We start from the raw sequence: 24,662 nt of genomic DNA, 5'->3' as shown, positions 1-24,662 counted from the left end.
CATAACCATTTAACCAATGGATAATTCCAGTTGTAGAAAAGCAGTATAATTAATCCAGAATATATGCACATTTTGGTAGCAGAATAGGAAGTACTGCCCAGGTGACCTTTAAGGATTACATTTACACATTCATAGGCTGTTAAAAACAATGGCGTAATTGTTCAGGGTACATAATTCCTTGATTTTAATACAGTATGACAATAGCTGATGATGAACATTTAATTAGAGAATCATTACTATCACTTTCCCTCTGGCATTGCAGCTTTCAGAAAACAGTTTCATTGTTTAAAAAAAAAGAAAATAAAATGGGAATGCTGAATCTTAGATCTTTAGTCAGCTTAGGATGTTATATTGCTAGTCTTTTTCAGAAACATCATCATTCACACGCTCTGCACCTACTAACTAAGCAGAAGACGAAACTATCAGTCATTATAGTTGTAGTCTCTCCCATAGCTGTCACTTGTAAGAAAGTGGAATCCAGTGCTTGTTTCTCAGGACTCCCATCTGCTGGATGGCACACTTCAACCCACTTCGTCCCAGAATTTCACCCTTGTAAGCCCAAGATGTTAAAATCCTTGGCCTATTCCCATGATCGTGGGCAATATTGGTGGTAGGTGGATAGTTGGACATGACAATCTTAGAGCTCTTTTCCAACCTTAATGATTCTGTGATTACAGAAGAATCTCTCTATCATGCTGGTGATTTTTCCTACTGGAAGCTGTAAGTTGCAATAATATTTTGTCTGAAGTTATTTTATATAAAGGCTGAGCTCTAGGGAAAGTTTATCATACCCCTACAGGAATTACTCTGTTTATTGACTGTGAGGAGGAAAAAAAAAAAATCAATTTTTCAAACTTTTTAGAAACATTTTAAACAAGTACAACTAATTACAGCCTGATCAAAGCCAAGCAAAGTCCCCTGGAGCAGCTGCATTCCCTATATTTGTGAAAATCAGGCCATTTAGTTGTTTAAATAAGGACTATTGGAACTAAGCCAAAGCCCTTTGAAATCAATAGGATTTTTTAATGACTTCAGTGCAATTAGTATCATGGCTTTAGAAAACTACCTTTTTAATTCATCGTTGCTGCTGACTGGTGTAATATGGATTGAGAAGTTCTTCCGCTGCAAAATCTACATAGGGTAAATTCATTCACATTGAATTGTTTGGGTTGGAAAATACCTCTTAAGATCAACTAGGCCGAGCTCTGAGCTCAGGTAGGGGCAGCAACATCAGGATGCCCAGGCCCACATCCTGTTGAGTTTTAAATATTTCCAAGGATGGAGACTCCACAATCTCTTTGAGCAATCTGTTCCAGTACTGAATTACTCTCAGAGTAAAACAGTGGCTTTCTGTATTCAGATGGAATTTTCTGGTTTTTAATTTGTGCCCATTACTGCTTCTCCTGTCAGTGAGCTCTGCTGAGAAGTGTCTAGCTCACTCATCTTCATTCCTTCCCATCAGGTATTCATACACATTGCTAAGATCACTCCTGAACCTTCTCTTCTCCAGGCTGAACAGTCTCTTAGAAGGTTGAAGTCTGTTATCCTGAAATTCAGGGCTGTGGTCCTGCTTTAGATCTTGCTTCCTCCTCTCAGGGCCCTGAACCCCACCATCTCATGGTCCCCGCATCCAAGACTGCCTTTGATTTATGTCCTCGACCAGTTGAGGAGGTGTTCCCAAGGGAAGGGAGTTGAGGGTTCCAGCTAGAACTATCTGGGTTAGCTCAGGGTTTTCTCCAGCAGCTTGCTCCAGGTTTAGAGAACTGTGCTCCTGCAGCCACTCCACTAGAGTGGCGGAAGCTCAGGGCCAGCGCTCCCGCAGGAGACAGCATCCAATGTAGAGAAACCTGAACATATGGCAGCCTTCCTATTAGTGAGGCAGCATTTATTCACCAGAAGGAAAAATAGTTATTTTCCTTTAATTTTAACATGGTGAGATCCCTCTCAGGTCTCATTTCTCTGCTTTTCAGTCTCTGCCATACTTCACAAGGCTATTTTCTGATGCTCTAATAATAGACCACACTGTAATTCTCATGACTAACACATAATTCTTGATGTAATCCAGGTCCTACCTCTTCTTGTCTGGAGTTCAATCTTGACTGTCTAGCAATTGCTGGAAATGAAACTCAAACAGAAACTAAGCAATGGTTGAGTGAGCATAGAATTTATTATTCAGCTCCCTGCTAATATTACACATGGCTTAATTATCATTTACTGCTTTTTTCAGAACTCTGGATATGTTTGATGATAGATACTATCAAGACCTCACAAAAAATAGTCATACTGTGTCTGAATCCAGTTCTCTCCCTTTGCTTTCTTGTTTCATTTCTTTAAGACTGTTCAACTTTTTTTTTTTTTAAATATATGTCAGAATTATTGCAAGTTGCAGTTGGCTGATTTCCCCGAATACTGTTTTGCTTTGGTTAAAGACCAAGCATAGCACCACTCTGCAGATAATTAAAACTTAAAGGTTTCTACTGCATATTAGTCTGACACCTTCATTCATCTATTTGAATAGCGTTTTTTAAATTTAATAGCTGTTTTACTACTCCATTATCAGGAGGCTTACCAAGAAAGAGTTTCACTGCTTTCTCAATCCAGGAGAAAGTGTAATTTGTGCAGTTCAGCATTTACATAATGAGCTTTCAGCAGATGAAAAAGAAAGTAAGTGGAGGACTGCATCGTAACCGTATGTTTTATATAAGATTAAGTAGTAGATAATATAAAAAAATTGACTGCCTGTGTTTACAAATAATATATAATCTGAAACATAAATACGCTAAAATTGTATTGATTCCTGCCTCCTAAGCCCTCCTCTTTCTTTCTTTCTTTTTTTTTTCTTCCCTTTTAATAAATATTTCACAGGCACATCTGTATTTTTGGAAAGTGCTTTAAGGCATTTCTTGTAAATATGCTGCAAATATGGAAATTGATTGATTGATTGACCTCATTGTGAAGCTGATGTTAATAAAACTCATTGGCAAGTTATCAAGAGACATAAAGCAATGTCATTTGTGTCCTCACAACAAAAGGCAAGAGCACTTTTCCTGACTTTCCGTGATGGCTTATTTGTGAGTTTCAAGGTCACTGTGGATAAATCTCCATCACCCATTACTGTCTAACCTCAATCTGTCTCACCACTCACTGTGTAACCAGCAGTGATTAGGACATGGAAGTTTACCAGCAAAAACTGCCTGGTACAAAGGCTAGACAAGAATATGTTCACATTGCTTTAAAAGTGGCCACTTCCTGATGTGACACTGAAATGAGGCTGCTCAGCACCATGCCACATTAGGATCTGTATCATAGGAACAACACTGCCAATCCCTCTGGCACCCACATCTCATTCCCAAGGCAGAGTGAGAACTTGAGTTCCACCTTTTACCAGTCACACAAGGACTCGCAAGGCAGGAAATCCTTTGGAAAATGTTCCCTGATCCCTAGTCTTCAGCAAAAGCTTTTATTATTTTTCTACCATTTCATTTTCCAGAGTGATGTCTATCAGATATTGTCATGGCAAGTAATCTTACTGGAATATTGTCTCAGACACTTCCTTTATCCATCATGATTGCATCTCACAATTTTTAGAATTTAAGACTAAAGAAACCATCTGCTCATTTACACTACCTTACAACCCATCATAGTTCCTTCAGAGTCAGGTATTTATTCTTCAAGCAAACCCACACCTCTGAACCTGACTAAAGCAAAATTGGTCTATATTTATTTCCTAAAAGATAGCCTATCTTTTTATGAAGCCATCCAGAGATGAGATCTCTCTCTCTGCCATTAGCAGTTTTCCCAGTGAATGATCAACACAGCTCAGTAGAAATGTTTTCTCAACTTCGAGTTTAACCCCCTCAGCGACTTCTATTATATAATTTTTCCACTAAATTCTAAAGCCCCTTAGTATTTGCTCTATTTCCCAAGTGTTGGATCTATACATTATAACAAAGATAGCTCTTGATCTGATTTTTGATGAGTGAAGTGTGCCAAGTTCCTGAAGTCTCCTTCAAGATTAAGGGCAGCATTTTTTCCAAACACAAGAATAATTTCATGGGCATTTTTCTGCCCATCATTTTCCCAAGTCTTCTTTAAATGAGAAGTACAGAACTGGACCAATTTCCGCTTTTGTGCCCACTGGTATCATAAACTACTTCTCTCCACATTTTAACCTCCCTGTTTATACATTTAAGAGGCCCATTAGACTTTCTGCCACTTTGTCACATTGGAGCTGGTGCTCAATTAGCCATAATTTCTTTTAAGGTTTGCTACTTCCCACAACATTATTATTCATTCTCTAAGATTTGTCCACATTTCCTTTCCGCCCCCTCTGTGTTCATTACTTTCCAAATCACTGCATAACATTCTGTTTGGTTTGAGGCACACTAAGAAGGCAATTCACATTGCCCAGTGTAGCACAGAAATCCTCAATATAATTTATTAGTTCTACTCAGGAAAAAAAAAAATTGTTGAACTGGAATTTCCCCTGGAGTTTCCCTAATCAGAACATTTGGGAAAACAGTTAGGTTTCAACAGAGCCATAATAGAAACCAGGGACAATACTGGAGAAATGAAGCCATAGGGCTTCCAGGGGTCTTCACCTCCACCATCCTGTGTGAGAAATGTAAAAATCTATGAGATTTTGTTCCAAATTGGAGCTTTCCAGCTCCCACAACTCACAGCAAAACCCAATTGGAGGTCTGAGTCCTCTGCAAAAGAGGATTACCTTTCTCCAGAGTTTGCCCCTCTACCAATCTTGTGCAGCTTCTCACTACTGAACTGGAAAAGCCATTGTTTATATGGAGAGTAACACAGGGAACATCTCTAATGTCTTTTTAATCTGCTCTGAACGCAGTTTAGCAGCTGGGAACAAGGAGTTAAGCCAACTCAAGAAGCTCAGCCAACTCTATGGACCATTAGCAAGTGATGATTCCTGTTTCCAGACTGGGAAATCCTATACTGTTTGTTTCTATTTACAATTCTGACTGTGTTTCTTCATTAATATTCCTGAAAGTGATGTCTGTTAGTTTACCTTGTACTGCATTTCAACATGCATACCATGGTAATATTAAGATAATACATCTTCACCACAATAAATTAATATTTGTTCAATAATGCTTTGTGTCTATTTCTACCAATACCTTGAGGCTCAGGGAAGAAAATACCAGCATCTGATGTTTTCTTTATCAAATAAAAGACTATTCAGAGTTTTTCCTGGTCTGAAAAGAGGCACAAAACCTAAGCAGGCATGCATTTTAACACACACAACCCTACCACGGAGCAAAAGCAATAAGGATCACTCATCATTGCTTCCAGTAGTAGTGTATTTTGAGATGCAGAAAAACTGTTTTTGTAATTATGCTTTAGAAGATGTTTTGGAAATCTTTTTCCTCTCTCCTTCTCCATTTCTTCTTTCCTTAGCATATTTCCTCTCTTCTCACACTTGATCAGCAACAGCAGCTCACCCATGAGTAGTGCTGTGGTTTAACCCAGCAGGTATCTCAACACCACATATCCACATAATTGCTGCCCCACAGCTGGATGGGGATGAGAACCAGAAAGGTAAAAGTGGAAGAACTTGTTGATTGAAATAAAGATAGTTTAGAAGGTAAAGCAAAAGCTGTGCACACAAGCAAATCAAAACAAGGAATTCATTCACTGCTTCCCATTGGCTGGCAGATGTTCAGTCACCTCCAAGAAAGCAGTGCTCACAATGCACGGCAGTTTCTTGGGAAAACAATCCCTAGTGCTCTGACCATCTTCCCTTCTTCGTTGTCCCAGTTGTTCTTGCTGAGGATAATGCCATGTAGTATGGAATACCCCAGCCTGGGTCAGCTGCCCTGATGCCGTCCCCTTCCAGCCCCATCTGCACCCACTGCTTCTCACTGGCAGGGCAGCACAAGGAATGAAATGCCACTGACTTCATGTAAGAACTGCTCTGCAATGACTAAACGTCAGTGTGTTATCACCACTATTTTCATAAAAAAAAAACCAAATACAGCATCATATGAGCATTAACTGCCAGTCAAAACCATGAAAAGCAGAAAAGAATTTGCAAAGGAGAGTTAATACAAAACCTTCCTTTATTTCACTTGACAGACTAATGTAAGCAGGACCTGTTGCATGGCAGTTGCTGAGGATGTGAGAGCCCAAACCGATGCCCTACAGGGATAACTGTCACAGGAAGGAAGGCTGACAATTTGCAAAATATTTATTCTCCAAACTGAGACAAGGCTTAGGATAGCTGAGCCACAGCTTTGCCACAGACCTCCTGTATATGCTGGACTTGCTGCTTGCTCTCAGCTAGGCAAGGGCAGAAACATTCCAGTTAATAGCTTTCAGAGCTTCTGATGGCCTTTTGCTATGTGTTCATCCACATGTGCACAGTGGAGACTCCACTATATATAATTCATATTATGGATTCCAAATACTCCCAGGTCTCCACTGTGTAGATCTAGCTTTATAAAGGTGATCCAAAACAAGCCAAAAAGCACCTAAGAGAGTCCTTTCAAACAAGAAAGATAAAAGTAAAAAAATACCCAAGAATTATAAAAAGCACATATTGCCATTTCTAACCTTTGCTGATTTGACAAGAAAATGCATAGAAAGGCTCTATCTGCACATACATTTCAGCTCATTGTTTGAGCCCCAAGTAGTCCTTACTTCAGCCCAAGTCTCTGCTCTTCTTGAAGCTCAGTCACACATCTAAACTTTGCTCCTCCCAGGAGCACAGAACTGGTGCTCAAGCCCAGGGAGGTGGAGGAATCATCCTGGAGATGTTCAAGAAATGTGTAGATATGACACTGAGGAAAATGGTTAATGGATAATATTGTTGGCAGGTTGGACTAGGTGATTTTAAGAGGTCACTTCCAAATGTAATTTTTCTATGAAGAGCAGCAAGGATTCAAGTTCTGAACAAGTGCCTCTTTGTACATGTTGTTTGTTCATGTAAAATTCTCCCCTGCGTGCCAAACAAGCTAGCTGCACATCCCTCCTATTGCTCCTACCTATAACTCAGCCAACTTTTTAAACTTGGGTGTCTCAAGCTTGGTGTGTGGTGGGTTGCCACAGATTCCAGATTGTTTGAGGAGGGTCTTGGTACAAGAGGAGGGAGCCACAGAAACATTTGCAACAGGTGAGAATGTGGTAGAATGAAGACAAGAATTTATAAGCAGTTTCATTCAACACCTGGGAGAAATGCAGCATTAAGAGCTATGCCAACTGCCTCCTCAAAAGTGTTTGCAAATAACACTCTCCTCACAACTTGCCACCTCTCAGACCAAAGAGAGAAAGCAGAAGCACACTATGCTCCTTTACATCAGCTGAATCCACGTTCTGCAATAATGCTGCCACATTTCCTATTTTCCAATACTGTGTTATTTTAAAAGACTTTAATCTCTTCTGTTTCTCTTGAAAGAGCAGCAGAAAAACTTGTCAGCAATTTATGATGGGAGAATGAAGTAAGTTGTTAACACTGATAACACCAGCTGCGAGCATATACTTAACATGACTAAGATGCAAACTCTGAATGCAAATACATGGTTCTAGCTTCTGCGTCAGGAAAGCTGAAGGCCAGCTGCTCCAGGCACGGCCATGCAGGAGGATGTCTGTAGGGTCCCAGGTCCCGTGTCTTGGTTCATAGAGCCAAGAAAACAGTATCAGGACCTAAAGTAGATCAATAGACTTAATAGGTCTAACCAGTGGTTGTGACTATTGGGTACAAGGGGTGGGAGTGTGAAGAGCAGCCAAACTCTTGTGATTCTGTAAAGAACCTCTTTTGCTGTTGTCAGAAAGCAAAAGCTAGGCTAGATGGTCACTTGTAGCCAGGTCAGATGAGAAATGGAGCTGTCTCCCTTCTACTGGTGCACCCAATTTGGCCTCCTCCACTGTCTTGCATAGCATAAGCAAAAGCTTGAAGTTCATAACAGCACAGACCATAGACCAGTGCAAAACACAGAAACATAAGGGTTGGAAAAGATCACTGAGATCATGTATGCCAATCATCCATCCATCACCACCACACAGTGCCACAAGACTACCCATTCCTAGCTACCTAAGGGTGTATCCTTTCAGCTGACCAGCACTGGATTTCACTCAGAGAACACAGGCTAGAGTGATAGGTAACCTTATCTTAAGCACACCACAAGTACAATGCAGCTGGTTCTGCACCAGCCTGACCTAAGGCCACCTTTCCACAGCACACAGCAGGGGTCAGAGCAGCAAAGGGTCGTGTTGTGGATTTGGACCTCACTGTTCACATTGTGCTGTCTAAACCAACTATGCACAAAAAATTAAGCTGCTTTCCTACGTGCAAATTATGAGCATGGAAAGGTGTCCTTTTAAGGCTGATCAAATGTTTCTGCAGGATTAAAAATAGTATTAAGATCTTTCAGTTAACTCAGAGATATCCCCCAAAACTCCACCCACTCCCTTGCAGATCTGGCAAAGGATTTTACAGTGCTGTGTCTGAAATGGTACTAGCATACCTTGGGAAGTGAGAGGAAATCTCTAACATGATTTCTTCCATTACTGTGCAGAAATTCATAAAGTAGAAATAAAGGATCCTGGAGAGTTATAATGCATGCCATGTATCTCCCAACATCTATCGATTTGAGCCCCTAAAATCTAATTTCAGCTTTGCCCTGTGAGCTGTATTTGCATTTATTGTGCAATACCTGGCAAGGTAGTGCCATGTATTAAGCGTCAGCTGTTCAACCCCTCAGTGAAATCATCAGGAGCAAATACAAAAGAAAAAGTCCAGTAGGGCAGCTGCACGGTGATAAGAAAACTGTGCTTGACTTGAGAAAGGAAGAGTAAGCCTAAGAAAGGAAGAGACAAAGGAAAAAAAAGATCCACAACACATAAGAGTCTGAGAAATGGGAGAACGATGCTCTTAAGTTCCTGCAAATGAGCTGCAACATAGCTGCAGCACAAACACCTAAAAAACATTAATTGGAGAATATTCGTGACTATTCACTCTCTATCAAGGCTTTAAGGACAGGATTTTCAAAAGCACTTATGTGTTCCTTCCCATCTGCGGCTGAAAACAAGATGTGCTTCTGCTGTAGAAACAAGCAGGAACCAAATTAGCTGAGGCAGATTACTTTTGAAAGTCTCTGAAATATAAGCAGCGTGTCCAAATAGTACAATTCCTACAGGCCTACTTATATTTACTAGGCAGTCAAACTAAATTTGCTATATGATCCATGAAATCATAAAAAGAAAAAAGCTATATACAATGAAATGAGTCTGAGCTCTTAAATTCAACGCACAATTTTACTCTATTATTTTTAAACATGATGGCATTGCCATAAAAATGCAGTTTGCTCTTTTAAAGACTGGTCACACTTGTGAAAGGCTGATGCTGATGAAGGGATAAGTTGCGAAGGAAGCCTGAGTACAGCCCTTTCTCATGGCTCCATCACTGCCAAATTTGTTGGAGATCTATCCTTCTCCCTTGCCCCCTGTAAGGAGGAACTGTGTGGGGTTGGGCAGCAGAGGATAGTGTTTGCTGGGTTTTGCTTTGGTTTTGAGAGAGAGGAGAATTGCTCCTTACAAGATGTCTTACCTCAGGCACAGCTAACACAAGGAAGACATCCTCCAGTGAAATCCATGATCCTTGAGAAAATGTTGAGGAAGGATGGTCTATGACTCACAGTAAGATGGGTGTTTTCATATATGAATTCATAAACACATAGAGATGTGTAAGATTACAGCCTCTAGCTTCACATTATTTTCCTTGTTTCTTTTTTATGAAAACTATATACTGTTCCAAGTTTTTTTGTTTGTTTTAAAGGCAGTGTTACTGGTGAGGCATCAGAAGGTGAAAGGAGTGGAGCTCTCTCTTGCCACCACCAGCTGTAGGAGGTGGAAGGCTGCAAGTGTTCCTCACCACCATGCCCTCTTCTTCAACACCCACATGCTTGGGTGAGCCATACTGGCAGCTCTATGAGGCAGACAGGGTTTGCCTTAGGATGCTCATAAGGGGAGCAATGGCTTCCACAATCCCTGCCCAGCAAGGCAGAAAAGCGACACATGCTGGATGAGTAGGACAAAGCTTCTCACTAAAGACTAGCATCAAAGGCAGCTGAGTGGCCACCACCTGCTACCAATACAGCACCTCTCACTTAACGTGTCTGCAATCAAACATTAGAAGGAAAGTGCAGAGCCAGAAGGAGATTGTTTGAATTTCTGAAGCTCTTCTGGGATGCCTAATTGAAGTGCAAATTTTGCCTTGTAGCTTCTCTTACAGTAGCTTATATCCCTGCCCAACTCTTTTAAGCCACCCACAGGCACTAAATACTCCATGAAATCAAGGGAAGCCCGAAGAATGAAGGTCCTTCAGCTGAACAACAGGTTGGGGCCAATGCAGAAGAGCAGAGGTCACTGAAGTGCTTATCGCAGCACTGCTGGAATGTGACTCTGTCACACACCATGCACTCAGGGACACCTTTCTCAAGGGGACAGGTATGAGTCACAGAGCAGCTTTTGGCACAGCCACGTGAAAGACAATAAGGAAAGGAGAAGTATATTCTTGATGACAAAGTATTATTGTTCGGTTTTGATGTTTTCCAGTTTAAAGGTTGGTGGGGTTGTTTCATTTTTACAAGGCCTACCATTGAGGAGATCAGATCTGGCAGTCAGCTCTAGCAGATTGTCAGCATTATTACAGATTCAGTGCCCAGACTCTGCTGTTAATGCCCTTGCCTATTAATGGTTCCTTACATGGCTGACAGTTTCACTTTTACTGGAATTTACTTACAGGGACTGTAACTAGAGAAGAGTCTCTTTGCTGCCCTCATTCTCCCTCCACGTGGCTGTCCTCTCTTTTCTTTTCATCTGGGTTTTATTGTGTTTTGCATCAGCACAGTTTTATTTATATCAGATATGAAAATTCATTTAAAAATGCCTTTGTGACCAGTGAAAAATTAATAGAGAATTGCTGTGCCACAGCTCAAGGGTATCAAAACCGTGCTCAGAAATCGGAGCAGACACGTGAGGCCCTGTGATCTTGAAACACCTCGTGAGGATCTCACTGGCTCCAAGACACATCTCTTCAGCTAGATTTGGAGCTGAGAACTTGGTTCCTGATGGCCACCTGGGGCAAGATACCTTCACTACATCACCACAAAACCATCCAATCCCAACCCAACCCAACCATCTGTTTTGAGAAATAAAACCTTTGCTGCCCTGAAACCATTCACCCTTCCTAACTGATGCTTCACACCTGGAGCCACCAAAGGAGCTTCTCCCTCACAGAAAACCCTTGTGGAGCTACAGAAAGTCATGCCACAAATAACTTCTGCCACAGAAGGAGGAGAGGCTGAGACCGAGCACTTGGGTCATCCTCAGAGCTCAGCAATCCCTGTCACATATGATTTGGCATTCACCATTTTTCAGCCCCCACTAATGGTAGGTGGTTCCTGAATCAGAAGGAACACGAACTCCTTGCTTCAAGTCTCTGACATGGGAGGAAAGAAAAAAATAGCGAGGTGAAGGAATTGGAGAGAAATGGGTTATGGCAATAACAGTTTGTGAATATTCAGCTATATCTCTGGTGTTACTCAACAGAACGTATTATGTAGTTTGCATGTGCATGTGCTGTATATAAATCAATTACCTGGAAGTATGTCAAAAAAGAAAGCACATTGAGATCCCAACTGCCAAGCCAGAAACATGCCACCACCAAGCACAATTATGAAGTCATCCAGCGTCAGAGTACAGACTAAAATAGGAATCTGTATCACTCCCATGTGCACAGCTGTTCCAGACATCTTGCAGCCTCACTGTCCATTTCTTTTCTCTGTAAGATTCTTCCTTGAGCCTGATTGGTATTACTGAGGCTTAGAAAGAAAGCTTTTTGGGGAAGAAAAAATACAATTATGTTTCTTCCATACAAGAGGAAGTGTGAAACGTGCAGTATAAATAATAAAAAACTCTGAGGAGAGGGACACGTGTCCTCTTCTGGCTTGCTGCTGAGTATTGGCCAGGAAAACAGAGGCAAAAGGAGGTTCTAAGTCCCCTACCCACTGCTAATTCTGGCATCACTGATTACCTCTGGAACGGGACTTAGCAGCCCAGAGGTAGCTGTGATTCAAGACATTGTTGCACGAGCACACATCAGAGAACAGACCGTGCCAGCCCACCCCTGCGGAGACCATACAGTCTAGGTGAGGAACTGATCTTGGAGCTTTTCTCCTCCCATTCCTTGTGGACGGAAGAGACAGAAAGGACAGGACCAGAAGAGAATACGACACAGAGAAGCAAACAAATTCATTCTAAAATTAGATGATTTAATATTCCAAGTACAAGCATGTGAGAGGATCCTCTCTGGCATCTAATCCTACAGCTAACTCCTCTCACAAAAAAAAAGGCTGCCTAGCCAGTCCTGCTTAGAAAACTCTTCAAAAGCTCATTTCTGTGCTTTGTCTCATTGCCTTCTCTGCCTGCCAGAAGCAAAGTCTAACTTTCCCATTTTGGCAGCTCTTTTGCAGATGATGTCATTTTTCAAGTGCTCTGCAGCATGCTACAGTCTTTGAACTGTCCAGACTGGGTTTAGCATTTACCACACCACAACCTGAGGAGAACACTGCCTCAGAGCACTGGGCATCCCAATGGCACTCTGCCACCAAGCCTTGTGCTGTGGGTGAGCGCCGTGCCAGAAGCCCCATCCCAGCACTACCTGCTGTGCTCCCTGATGGCAGCTGGCAGGACATCAAGTCCAAAAAGGAGGAAAATGACTTGCCATGTTCATGCACACCACCAGAGGACAGGCAGCTCTGCTCAAGATGCAGCAGCACAGTAGGAACTTGACAAAAAGCTAGGATGGCCACATAGCTTTTTGAAAACACTGCCATTTTGCAGTGACAGACCAAAGCTCCATCAATTTACCAGTGCCCCCTATAAGTACAGCAGGGCACTAATTAGCAGAGAAGATCAGCACAGTCAGATACTCTGAAAAGCATCTGGGCCTCATTTACTGTCTCCTTTCTGAAATATTGCTGGTTTACTTACTCGTAGTGGGGTATTTGCCTATCATTTTAAAAGGCAACATTTCCTAATGTCCTTTAAAACATGCAGCTAGGCAGCAGTATCATTACTCTTCCTTTCTATTGAAATTTATCCTCTGTGCAAAAGCCAAGATTTTAAAATGCAAGTAGATCAGTAGGTAGCCACTTAATGCACTGGTTGATGCCCCTGCATCTCATCAGAACTTTTTCTTGGTAAGTCTATTTTTTTTTTAATATATTATCTTTAAGCATCAACTTGATACATCCAACATAGAGATCAATGAGTCTTCACTCAGCTGCTGAGTTGAAGGTTTTTCCACCAATAGCAGACCTAATATTTTGGATGGGACCCCACTGTTGGTTCGTTTCACAGCTTTCTTTTAACTGCAGTGCTCCGTGCACACTGACAAATCAGAAGATGAGCTGCAGGACAGCCCCACTACTCATCATCTAGGTGCCCATACGGAAGATAACCGCAGCCCAAAATGCTGTCCTGGGGAGAAGAACACAGCTTGTTGCACAGGATGGGTCCCACAGCCACTATGCATTGCAGACACCTGCTCAAAGGGTGGTTTCATCAGTGTCCATTTGCTGAGATGAACCCTGAAGCTGTAGGGGGTTATCACCAGTTTTTGTTGGCACTGGACTAGCCCCAGGCTGCCTGCAAAGCATAGCCAGCATGCTGAAGGGCCCAGGCACCACCTCTGTCCCTTTCCAAGGGCACCAGGCATCTTGACCCAATCCATTGCACCCTGACACCAATCTTATCTCATACCATTTGGATATACAGTGTGGCATGATGAGAAAGGACATCACAGAATGGCTTGGGTTGGAGAAGACCTTCAAGATCCTCTTGTTCCAACCTTCCTGCTGTGGGCAGGGCTGTCCCCCACCAGCTCAGGCTGCCCAGTACCCCATCCAACCTGGCCCTGAGCAGTTACAGGGATGGGGCATCACAGCTTCTCAGGGCAGCTGTTTCAGGACCTTACCAGTCACTGAATGAAAAACTTCCTCCTCATTTCTAATCTCATACAATCTTGGATCCTCTGTCAAAGGGTAGCTGGGTCATTCTACCACTCAGCAGGCCCCCCAAAGCACCCTCCACAGGAGGCAACTGCCACAAGAGCCATAGCCATTTGCACCAATAAAACAGTGATGATCCCCTACAGCCTTGGAGTTCATTGGAGCTAAAAGCCCTTTATGAAGCCACCCTACATGCAGGTGTTTGCAATGTGTGGTGACTGAGAGACCTATCCTGAGTAGGTTATGTGTGAAGTGAAGAATAGTGGCACTTGAATTCAGCCCAGCTTAAAGGGTCACAGAAGCTTGAGTTTAGACATTAGCAAAAACTTCTCCTCAGAAAGACCAGTGAGGCACTGGCATAGACTACCCAGGGAGTCACTGTCTCTGGAAGGGTTCAAGAACAGTAGAGACGTGGCACTGAGGGATGTGGTCAATGGGCATGGTGGGGATGGGTTGGTGGTTGGAATAGATGATCTTAGGGGACTTTTCCAACTTTAATGATTCTGTGAAGTCCCTCCCCAACAAACCAGCCCCTCCCCTTCACTGCAGCCTTTACAACCCCCCTGCTCCCCTTGCTCTCAGCAGCCCTGTCACTCTGCCTGAGAAGGGGCTCCCCAGGCATGGATTTATTGACGGAAGAACCTACCCCAAAAATGTTATAGCAAAATAAATTCACCCCAGCTTTGGTCACAGGGCCAAGAAAAAGAAAACAAAGCCTGGCATCCACATGCCTACTTGAGACCCAGCAGGCAGCCAGCACTGACCTGTCACACGGCATTCAGGCTCATCCCACCCTCTCTGAAATGCAGAGATATGGTGTTTACCCATCTTTGCCCAAAGAACAGCAGGCAAGGAACTCTTTTTACTATCTGCATGGCCAGCAGCAAGACCAGCAGCTCACACAGGTTTGGACTGCAATCCTCAGAGCAGTCATATCCCAGCCCCCTACTTAATAATAAGGAGCACATTGGTACTAACCAAAGCCAGGTCATTTCAGTACAGTTCTCACTTAGAAAGTCATACAGGCAGCAAATTAAACAAGCTAATCCAGCCAGCGTCAAACGCTGCCAGCACACATCAATGAAGATGATGGCAGGCTTTGCCCTTGGCTTAGCTTTTGCAAGACAGGCAATGCACTCTCTGTTTGCTCTTCTGTGATAACAGGTATCAAATGCCATGCAGGTATCAGGTCCAGAGAAAAAAGCTGTCCCTCCAAGGTCAGGTGAGCTCTGTCTCTACATGCCTGCAGGATCAGCACAGCCTTGCTGTCCCCATGCTAATTCAGCCACACATTGTAACAGGGACCTCAGCACTGCCTAGCCAGAAACAGAGGTATTTTGTTTGCTGCCACTTTGTTGGTATCTCAACTGACATTTACCTCAGCTCCCTCCCTTCCCTTTATTGTGATTCATGCTCCATACTAATTAAACAGCATATGACAAATACATTGCTATTAACAGTGGTTGGAGAGCTAATAAATCTTGCAACAGCTCCAGTGGGGAAGCCATGGTCTGTGATAGCATCCTCTGGGTGCTGAGACAGGTCTGATGAGGAATGCTGAGCTGAGGCAGGGCAGCAGCACCTCTTGTTAAGAGGCAAAAACAAACAAACAAAAAAGCTGAAATGATATGAGAAAGACTAAGTCAGTTGAAAGAGCAGCCAAGAGTTAAAGCTCATGTGCATATGCTGTAAAACTGTTCTTTCCAGGGGGCAATTGCTCAGTAGGTTTTCAGGATCCTATATAGTTACTGTTTTTTTTCTACGCATCTTCTCTTTGTCTCTACAAAAAATAAGCATTGCTGGCAGCTCACACAGCACTGAGGAAGGAGCGATGATTTGTGATGATTTGGTGGAGGAATTCTTTAAGAATAAGAATGAGATGATGCACTTTTATAGCAAAAGCCAGCATTTTTCATCACTGTTGTCACGGGTTTATTTATACAGAGCAATTCATGTAGAAAACCTCCCCCCAGCACTGGGCAATCCAGGGCACAGCCACGCTGAAAGTCACAGTCTGTAACACACAGTGAACCCGCACAAAAGAAGAGAGGTCTGGCAGAAAGACTTTGGGGATCTTACATCCTTTAAGGCCTCTGGGAGTACGGGGCGCCCCCAAAGCCCAGGTGCTCACACTGCATGTGGCAGTAACCTGGCATGGGAAGGGGTCTCCAGCATTAGAGGTTAAAGGATGGAAAAGCAGAGAGGTTTCGACCCCCTGTAAGATCAGGTGAAACTGGAGATTTTCGTTGTTGTTGCTGATGAAAATACAACATAAAAACACTTCTGCTAGATTTAGAGGTTTTGTGGGCCAGGCAAGCACAAAAGAAACAAGTTCTGTCAGTCCGGATGAGGAAAACAAAGCTGTAATCTTCCTCCTTTGGTTTCATTCCACCCCCAAGTGCTCCCTAAAGTACAGGTAAGCCAACATCACAGAAATCCTTTCGTACTCCACTGGATAAGGGCAGCTTCAGGGGCAAAACAGTCCCCATACAGCAAGTAGGAGGCAGGGAGCTGCCACCAGCATTCCACACAGGCAAAGCCCAAAGTTAGGAGGCAGCCCAGGCAAGCTCATGTAGGCAACCTGCTTTTCCCTGGACTTCTACAATTTCCTACATCTTGTGACCAATATTGTGACTATATCCTCACAAATAACAAACTTCTAATTTTAGTCTGACAAAGCTCTGCCAGCTTGCATGAATATTTTGGCAGCCAGGCCTTTTGCAGAATCTCCTTCCTAATGTTGTTTGGCTTTTTTTTTTCCCCCTCTGTATGAATACCCATATTGCCAGTTTTGTTTGCATGAGCTGCAAAAGCTAGCCTGGTTTTTCAGCACAAATGGAAAAAGCAAGCCTAATAGGTAGTTCTCTTGTACCTGAATCCATTGATGAGGATGGCGAAGTCACAACCTGCTTCCAACCACAGCAGCCCCACTGTTTCATCCCCTTGGAAGGGTGAAACAGTGCCACCAGTCCCCACATCCCACAAGTCTCCACCCAGCTCTTTATTTGCCCCTGCTGCTAGGCTCAGGATTTGCCTTTCAGCAAGGTAAGGGTTATGGAGGCACTGCAGAGACTACCAGCTTCTGGCAAAGCTGTCCTTGGACCCAAGTGGCACATGGGCATGGCAAAGGGGGGGGACACCAAACCAAGCAGAGCATTGCAAGAGAGATGGAGTGTATGCCCGGGGTAAGCCTAGTTGGATGCAATCAGGTGCTGTGCAAGGGCTTGTGAATGAGGCCACACACCATCCAAGCAATGTCCAGCCTGAGCCTGCCCATACCTACAGGGACTCTGCCCCAGAGGAGGTCCACCAGCCCTTTGCTCTATCCAGGTCAGAGCCATCCTTTCCCAGTGCTGTGGCAAGATACAGGAATGCCAGGGATACATTCAACCACCACAGCAGGATCCAGGTGGAGTCCAAAACAGTTGGCACATCTGCCAGGCAGCCCTGAGCCAAGCCCACACAGCTGGATGCATTTGCACTTCAGACTGCTACAGTGGGGCCAGACCCTCGTGCTTCAGCAGGTTTTCATCTTTTGCTATCTCCCACCTCTTAAGGCATTCATTTCTTTCACCCCTCATTTCATCAACCATACCCAACCTGGATTTCCCACACTTGGGCATGGTCTGCCAGCTACAGCCCTATGCACTAACCCACTGCTGAAGCTATAAAAGCACATGATGGTTCACTTACAAACTCTCCTGGCCCTCCAGCTGCAAATCACCTCTCCATTATGAGTCATCTGATTACTTAGCACCAGGGAATGAGCTGGACTAAAGATATCCCCCACTCAGGACACAGAGAGCTGTGTTCTGAGACACCCTGCACCAGGCTGATGGCAAGCACATGAAGTCAGCCACTGCTTGCACAGAAAACGAACTGTATCATCTGAGCGCTGGTAATTTTGCAGCTTTTTTTTTTTTTTTTTTTTTGCAGGTAGTCAAGACTGGATGCTTTCCTATGCACTCTACTGTAGGGAACTTGCCATAGCAGGAGGGTTGGGTTTATGATCCCAGGAGGTCCCTTTCTGTGCTATGGTAGTACAGGCTGTAATGCAATGCAGTAAGACACGCTTTAGGGAAGTTTACTGTGGGGACATGATGAGGACAACATCAGCATGCAGAACATTTGCCATCTTTGACAGACCTTTGAACTGGAAGTCAGTTGTCATGACAAAGGCAACAGAATTTAATTGTCCAAGCACCAGTGGAATGACATTTTTGTTATCATTACCCGGTGACTCAGCTCTTCATATTTTTCATTTTCTGCTGTTACAAATGAGGCTAGAGCCTCTGCAAAAGGGATGCAGACAGAAATGATCCCCGCAAGATGATGGAGAAGCTGCCAAAGAGCCATACCACTGGCACAGCACGTGAGCCTGCAGCAGCTGGAGAAGGAATGAGCACAAGTGATGTGCAGCCACGCCATGCAAATTTCTCATGTGCGCAGGGAAATCTCTGCGTCTGCCAGCACAAAGTGCGTCACAGCTCAGACACAGAGCTGCATCTTACAGCCGCTGAAGTCAATAGTAAGCTCCTGTGGACTAGGACATTATTTCTTAATGCTTTCGTAGGCAACAGCCAGGTTCCCTGCACAATTTGAGAAACCTAAGCTTGCTTGCAAAATAAAACATGATGACTTTCAGCAAGATGCTTAAGCAGCCAGCTGATGAGTACCATGCAAGGTGAGAAAGCATTCTGCACCACTGAAACAGTGTACCCAGTGTTACAGAGGGCAGATTTTCCTAACAAGGGGGCTGTGCTGCCGGCACAGCGAAGGACCGTGCTTTTGCAGACTCAGTGTCCCACCAGCCCCAACTTCCTTTTAATGTGACAGAAAGTTGCAGCATTCTCATATCAAAAAATCAACAGCGCTCCTAGACTGTTACAGGAATAATTAAAAGCAACTGATTGACATTTTAATATACACCGCTCTTGAATCAGTAATGGAATTGCTGAAAAGATTCCTTGGTCTTAAACCCATAAAATGTGAGCTTGTCAGAGGGAAACACGTTACAGCCCTTGCCAATACTTAAACTTCAATTATGAAGTAAAATTAATGTTATTCAGCATCAGACTGTTGACCGAGCCAATAAGCAGGAAAGCTTTGTGCTCGCAGGTAAGAATGGGAAGCTGAAGACCTCCTGCTTTCTCCCTAGGGAGAAAAAGCAAATTCTCACTCCTTCCACTCTGATGGAGACTTGGATTTTCTTGCTGCTGGTGGAAGATGTCCCACGGAAACCACCTGGGGCATCCAACAGAGCAGAAACATTTGGAAGAAGGAAACAGACTGGGCAGGTGCAGGGAGACAGAGGGGTAGATAGAGGCGTAATCTCTCCATGGCAGAAATAACTGTTATTTCTACACCACAGCATCCAATCTGGAAAATATATCACCACAATATACAACAGGGGCAAACTGAAGCATAAAGTCTATACCTCCGCACCACTCAAGGACCGAGAATACAAGGCAGAGTTTAATAATAACTGTATTCCTTGGCACAATCGGTTTCTCAAGACCGGCTACAATAAGAACGCATTAAATCAATCACTATCAAAATCCAGTCTGCCTTGACATGACTTCCAATTAGAAAGCAGTAACAGTATTAACAGGCTCAGACAGCCAAATTAAAGAGCTACACTGTGGAGGAATCTTTTCCCAGAGGGCTAATTTTCATCTTCCTCAGAAATAAAAGCCTTCAGAAGTTCAGATTTCTCATCAAAATACAAGTTATCAAATTAAAAGACTTGCTAACATCAGGTCATTATCAAGTTCTTCCTTTTTAGAGACCTTTCTTGTCCTTTCTTCTTCAACACAACCCCCACTAAGCCAAAAGGGTAAAATCGTGAAGCAGTGCCTTATTCACATCTGAATACCCACATCTGATCTGAAAGCTTGATAAAGAAAAGGACATGATGACAGGAAAATATTAATTGCAATTTTCTTGAATGGTTTACATTTTTAGCTGAAGAACAAAGAGAGGAAGCCTATTTGATCATTCAGAGAATCAGGAGCCAGTCTGAAACGAAGTGATGAGCTTGGATTAAAGGGGTAGATTAGAAAGTGGAGTTTTGCAAACCAATTTCAAAACTGGGAAAGCAAAAAGGACACGATTCATTTATCTGTTGACTGATCTGAGCAGTAACTCCTGGATGCCTCTGCCATACATCCAAAATGAATCAAAGGCACACACAGTTGTTTCCTATGCCAGAAGAAGGGAAAATATGTATCATATGCAACATTTGTCATATGTCCAGCCTGAACTTAGAAGCATAGAATGGCTTGGGTTAGATGACCTTTAAAGTCCCCTCCAAGTGCCAACTAATTAAAAGCCTGGAATAGCCCTAATCTGAGTCACAATCACAGACCTCACCAGGTGTTAGATAAAGAATCGCAGAATCACTCAGGTTGGAAAAGACCTTAAAGATCATCAAATCCAATCATGACCTAACCATACAGGAGGGCTGTTAGAGTTAGGGTAGTAAGCCACGTCCCTGAGCACATCCAAACCGTTTTTAAACATATTCAGGGATGGTGACTCAACCACCTCCCTGGGGAGCCTATTTCAGTGCTTAACAATCCTTTCAGTAAAGCAGCGTTTCCTGATATCCAACCTAAACTTACCCTGGTGCAACTGAAGGCCATGCACAACTTAAGGCCATATAGGTGGTAAAAAATTAATCTCCAAGAAACTATTGGGAAAAAACAACAACACCACCATTCATTTCTTGCTTACTGGAGGTCAGGTGAGGCCCTTGCAGAAATCAGGGTTGTCAGAGCCTTGTACAAATCATCTCTGACCCAAAACTCAGGTTATAATGCAAAATTAGGCATTTCTTCAGTTTGATAAAAAAGTTAAAAAAAAAAAAAAACAACACCGAAACCAAAAGTAAAACAAAATAAAAACACACTGAACTAAAAACCCGAGCTTGCATCACTCCTGATCGAAAATGTCACTGCTATTGCCAACTCCTTCCCGCTCCTCACACTTTCACATTGACTCGACTTCAAGTTCAGCATTTGCTTTCATTCTCCCCCATCTTCCCTCCTTTTCCATGCTTGTAATTGCAATTAGTTCAACTGCTGAACAAAAGCCATTGAGAAACAAAAGATTTTTGCTTACAAGTCCAAAATAAAATGCTTGAACTTTCCCAAGAGAAATTTCATTGGAACAGCTGCCCACATTTGACTAGCAAAGTCCTTCTGGCTGACCTGAAACCACTTTCCACCCCCCCACCTCCCCCTTTTTTTTGGGGTGGGTGGGAAATAGCTGGCCACATCGAAAACACCACCCACTGTATTTCGGTACCCCACAGGCCAGGATGCGAGCAGCAGCTGGAGCAGGGTGAGCAGAAGGCTCTGACATACACATTTCTATATAGGGAAAACCCAGATGTCGAGAATCTCATCCCAATTTGAGCACCTGCTGCCAAAACCTTTCAAATACAAAATATGTCAGACCTGATGCCCATTTGCAACAGGAGAACAAACAAGCCAGACACGCTTTGAACCAAAACTATGGCAGGCCCAGAGCCCTCCATTATCCCAGCTGAAGACATCCATACACAGCCTGCCCATGTGCAGCACTGCCCTGGCCTCCCTTACAGAATACAGCAATGACCCCAAGTTGGAATGGACCTCAAGGATCACCAAGTTCCAACACCACTGCCACAGGCAGGGCCACCAGCTGCTAGCACTAGCACTGAGCAGATTGGCCAGGACTCCACCCAGCCTGGACTTAAACACTTCCAAGGACAGGGCATCCATAACCTCTCTGGGCAGCCCATTCCAGCACCTCACCACTCTCAGTAAAGAACTGGAAGGAGAAGAAATCTTTTTTCCTGCTCAGCCAGTGTGCTGCACTTGAAAGAAGGGCACTAATAACCCCAACTGACATCTTTAACACCATTTCCACTCCTTTTTGTTACAACTTTTAAAACGTTAGCTCTAAAGAAATGGCAGGACTGGGTGATACCCGTGGGGAAAGAGAAAAAACACTGAAAGAGCAAGAAAACAGAACTGAGGAGGTCCATGTCCAGCTCCCAGTTGCAGCCTTAGCTTCTGCATGTCTGGGAAAGCTAGGTGCCTCCCCGTGCTCCAGCCTCTATCTCAGTAGAGGGACTGAAATTACTCTCCACGGTTTTGGGGTGCCTCGCAGCCGTATGCGTTCAGCTGAACTCAAAACGGCTAGAGTAAAATAATTTTCCATAGTAAAGAAATTTCATGTTAAAAAAGTATTTTAATAATGAATGTTATTGCATTGGGCAATTAACCAAACACATCTTGCTTCAGTGTTTTTGCAGTTCTATGTAATCCTACCCCTAAATGCTAAACCAGAATGGAAACTGGTCGGCAGGTTCTCACACTGGGCTGAAGGAAACACCTACACTAATTCCATACAATACTGTTGTCAGCAGAATGAGCAACACTTGTAGCAGCTGCTAATTTCATGCCCAGTTTCCTAATTTCACAGGCCTGATATGGCATGGGTGCGGGACAGCCATAATTCAGCGCATCCCATGGCTGCACTGCTCAGTGACTAAGGTGGGCAATGATTTAGCTGAGAACAGCATTTTGCTCCATAGCAAAGACTGAAAAAAAATTCTGTGGACTAAATTAGCACTGGTTTATCTCCATCGACAGCAAAAAGTGAAAAATAAATTTGGCAACACAAACAGATGAATATTAAGGCAGACAATACAGCCTTGTGTACTTTGAGAGCTCTTATGCTCATAGCTTTAAAACGCACGCCAAGTTGCTCCCCTAGAAGTACATATCTTTAACATAAAATATATCTTAAAGTATAAAGCCGTATCTGCAGGCATAAGGTCAAAAGTGTTTTATGCACAGAAATATTTTTGAGCATCAGATCTGAAATTACCATACTTCTTAAGAACAGCAAGCCTGGCAATTGCACCTCTTCTGCCTCACTCCAGGCACCAGGTATGGTTGGCTCTGGATGTGAGAGGTATGTAGTTCTTCCCACATCTGAGAAGCTGAGCCAACAGGTGAGTTGCTTATCCTGTGCACTGTGTCTGCATGTAGTCCACCTGCAGCTGCAAGCTATGGCAGCAGGTTGTTTCTGTAGCATTTTGCTTGCGGCAGAAGAGATGGTCCTTTTTCTGCAGCACCTGGTACCCAGAAGCTGCCCAGACCTAGACGTAACCAACACTGCTGCAAATACAATTGTGTGCATGGATCCCAGCATCATGGCTTCTTTTAGAGGAGTCAAAATGAATTCACTGAAGTCTAAAAATAACAAAGTGCTGTAAGCCTGAAGGCTGGTTTGGAAGATGAAAGTCTGAACCTGGATGTTAATGTTGGATTTGGTTCCACCTCCCAAGTCCCAACAGCCTTGCTCAGCTCAACAAGCCACAAGCGAATCTGAGTTATTTCTCCTTGTGGGAAGCACTGTTACCTTTCTGAGCTGCTCCAACAGCAGCTATTTACCATTCCCAGGTAGGCCCATAGGGTCTGCTGGGCTGCAAGACCAGGAAGGATGCAGAAGGGCAGAAGAGAAGTTTAAGAGGCTCCCTGAATATAAAGTAGCTGTGGTTAGTCGTGTATGCATCACAAGCATGGCCAAGAGCTTTTCACCTCCTTCACCCTGCCACACGTTATTCTTCACAGCACCACACATTTACACACAGCTCAGTTCCCTGGCATGGGGGTTGATAACAGGTGAAATATCAAAGATAATAATTCAGGTTTTCTAAGCAGGTGCACACAGAGCCACCCCACCATGGCCCAGAATGTGCTTTTAGGGCAATGCAAGCACATACTTAAAAAAATTGAGATAAATCTAGAATCCCATATTTAATTTGCATTCATCACCCAAACCCTGCTAATCTCAAAGTGAAAAGCACCCTTCTGCATTGATAGGAACCTCCAGGCATGGGGCCCCAGCAGATCCTTGTTCTGGTCACACATAAGGTGCACCTATCAGTAACTAAAGAAAGGCTGTAAGAAAGAAGACAGATTCCTTATTTGGGATATGACAAGGGGAAGTGGTTTCAAACTAAGAGGTTTAGACTGGATATAAGGAAAAAGGTGTGTGTTTGTTTTACAATAGAGGTGGAACAGGTTGCCAAAAGAAGGCTTGGATGCCCTATCCCTGGAGAAGATGGAACCCCATCCAAGGTCAGGCTGGATAGGGTTCTGAGCAACCTGATCTGCTGTAGGCATCCCTGTACATTGCAGGGGAGTTGAACTAGACAGTCTTTAAGAGTTCTTCCATTTCTCTTAACTACTTTCCAGCCTGCAAGAGGATGGCAAATCCAGTTTCACTGCAGCTCCACAGCTCACCCAACCTGTGGAAGGGGAACAGAAATTTAGTTGTGCAGATTAGGTGTCCTTGGCACTGCATTAGCTGCTGGTCTCAGCTCCCCTGTCACAAGCTCTCCTGTCAATGAAACAGAAGTTATGCAGCTTGGGTGCTGAGTGAGGGAGTAGCAACTGAAATGGAAACAATTGCCCCTCAAATCAGCAATCCGAAGTGCCATAGCATTTAACCATCATTTCAATGTAACCTTCCTCCATAAGGAAGAATGATATTGTAGAAGAGGCAATACATCTATGACATGCAAATAAATGCTCTTGGCAAGGAGATGATTGTTGGCTACAAGATGCT

The sequence above is a fragment of the Phasianus colchicus genome, chromosome 2 (genome assembly GCF_987193195.1).
Source record: "Phasianus colchicus chromosome 2, bPhaCol1.hap1.1, whole genome shotgun sequence".
Lineage (NCBI taxonomy): Eukaryota > Metazoa > Chordata > Aves > Galliformes > Phasianidae > Phasianus > Phasianus colchicus.
Note: the sequence above shows the minus strand (reverse complement) of the source record.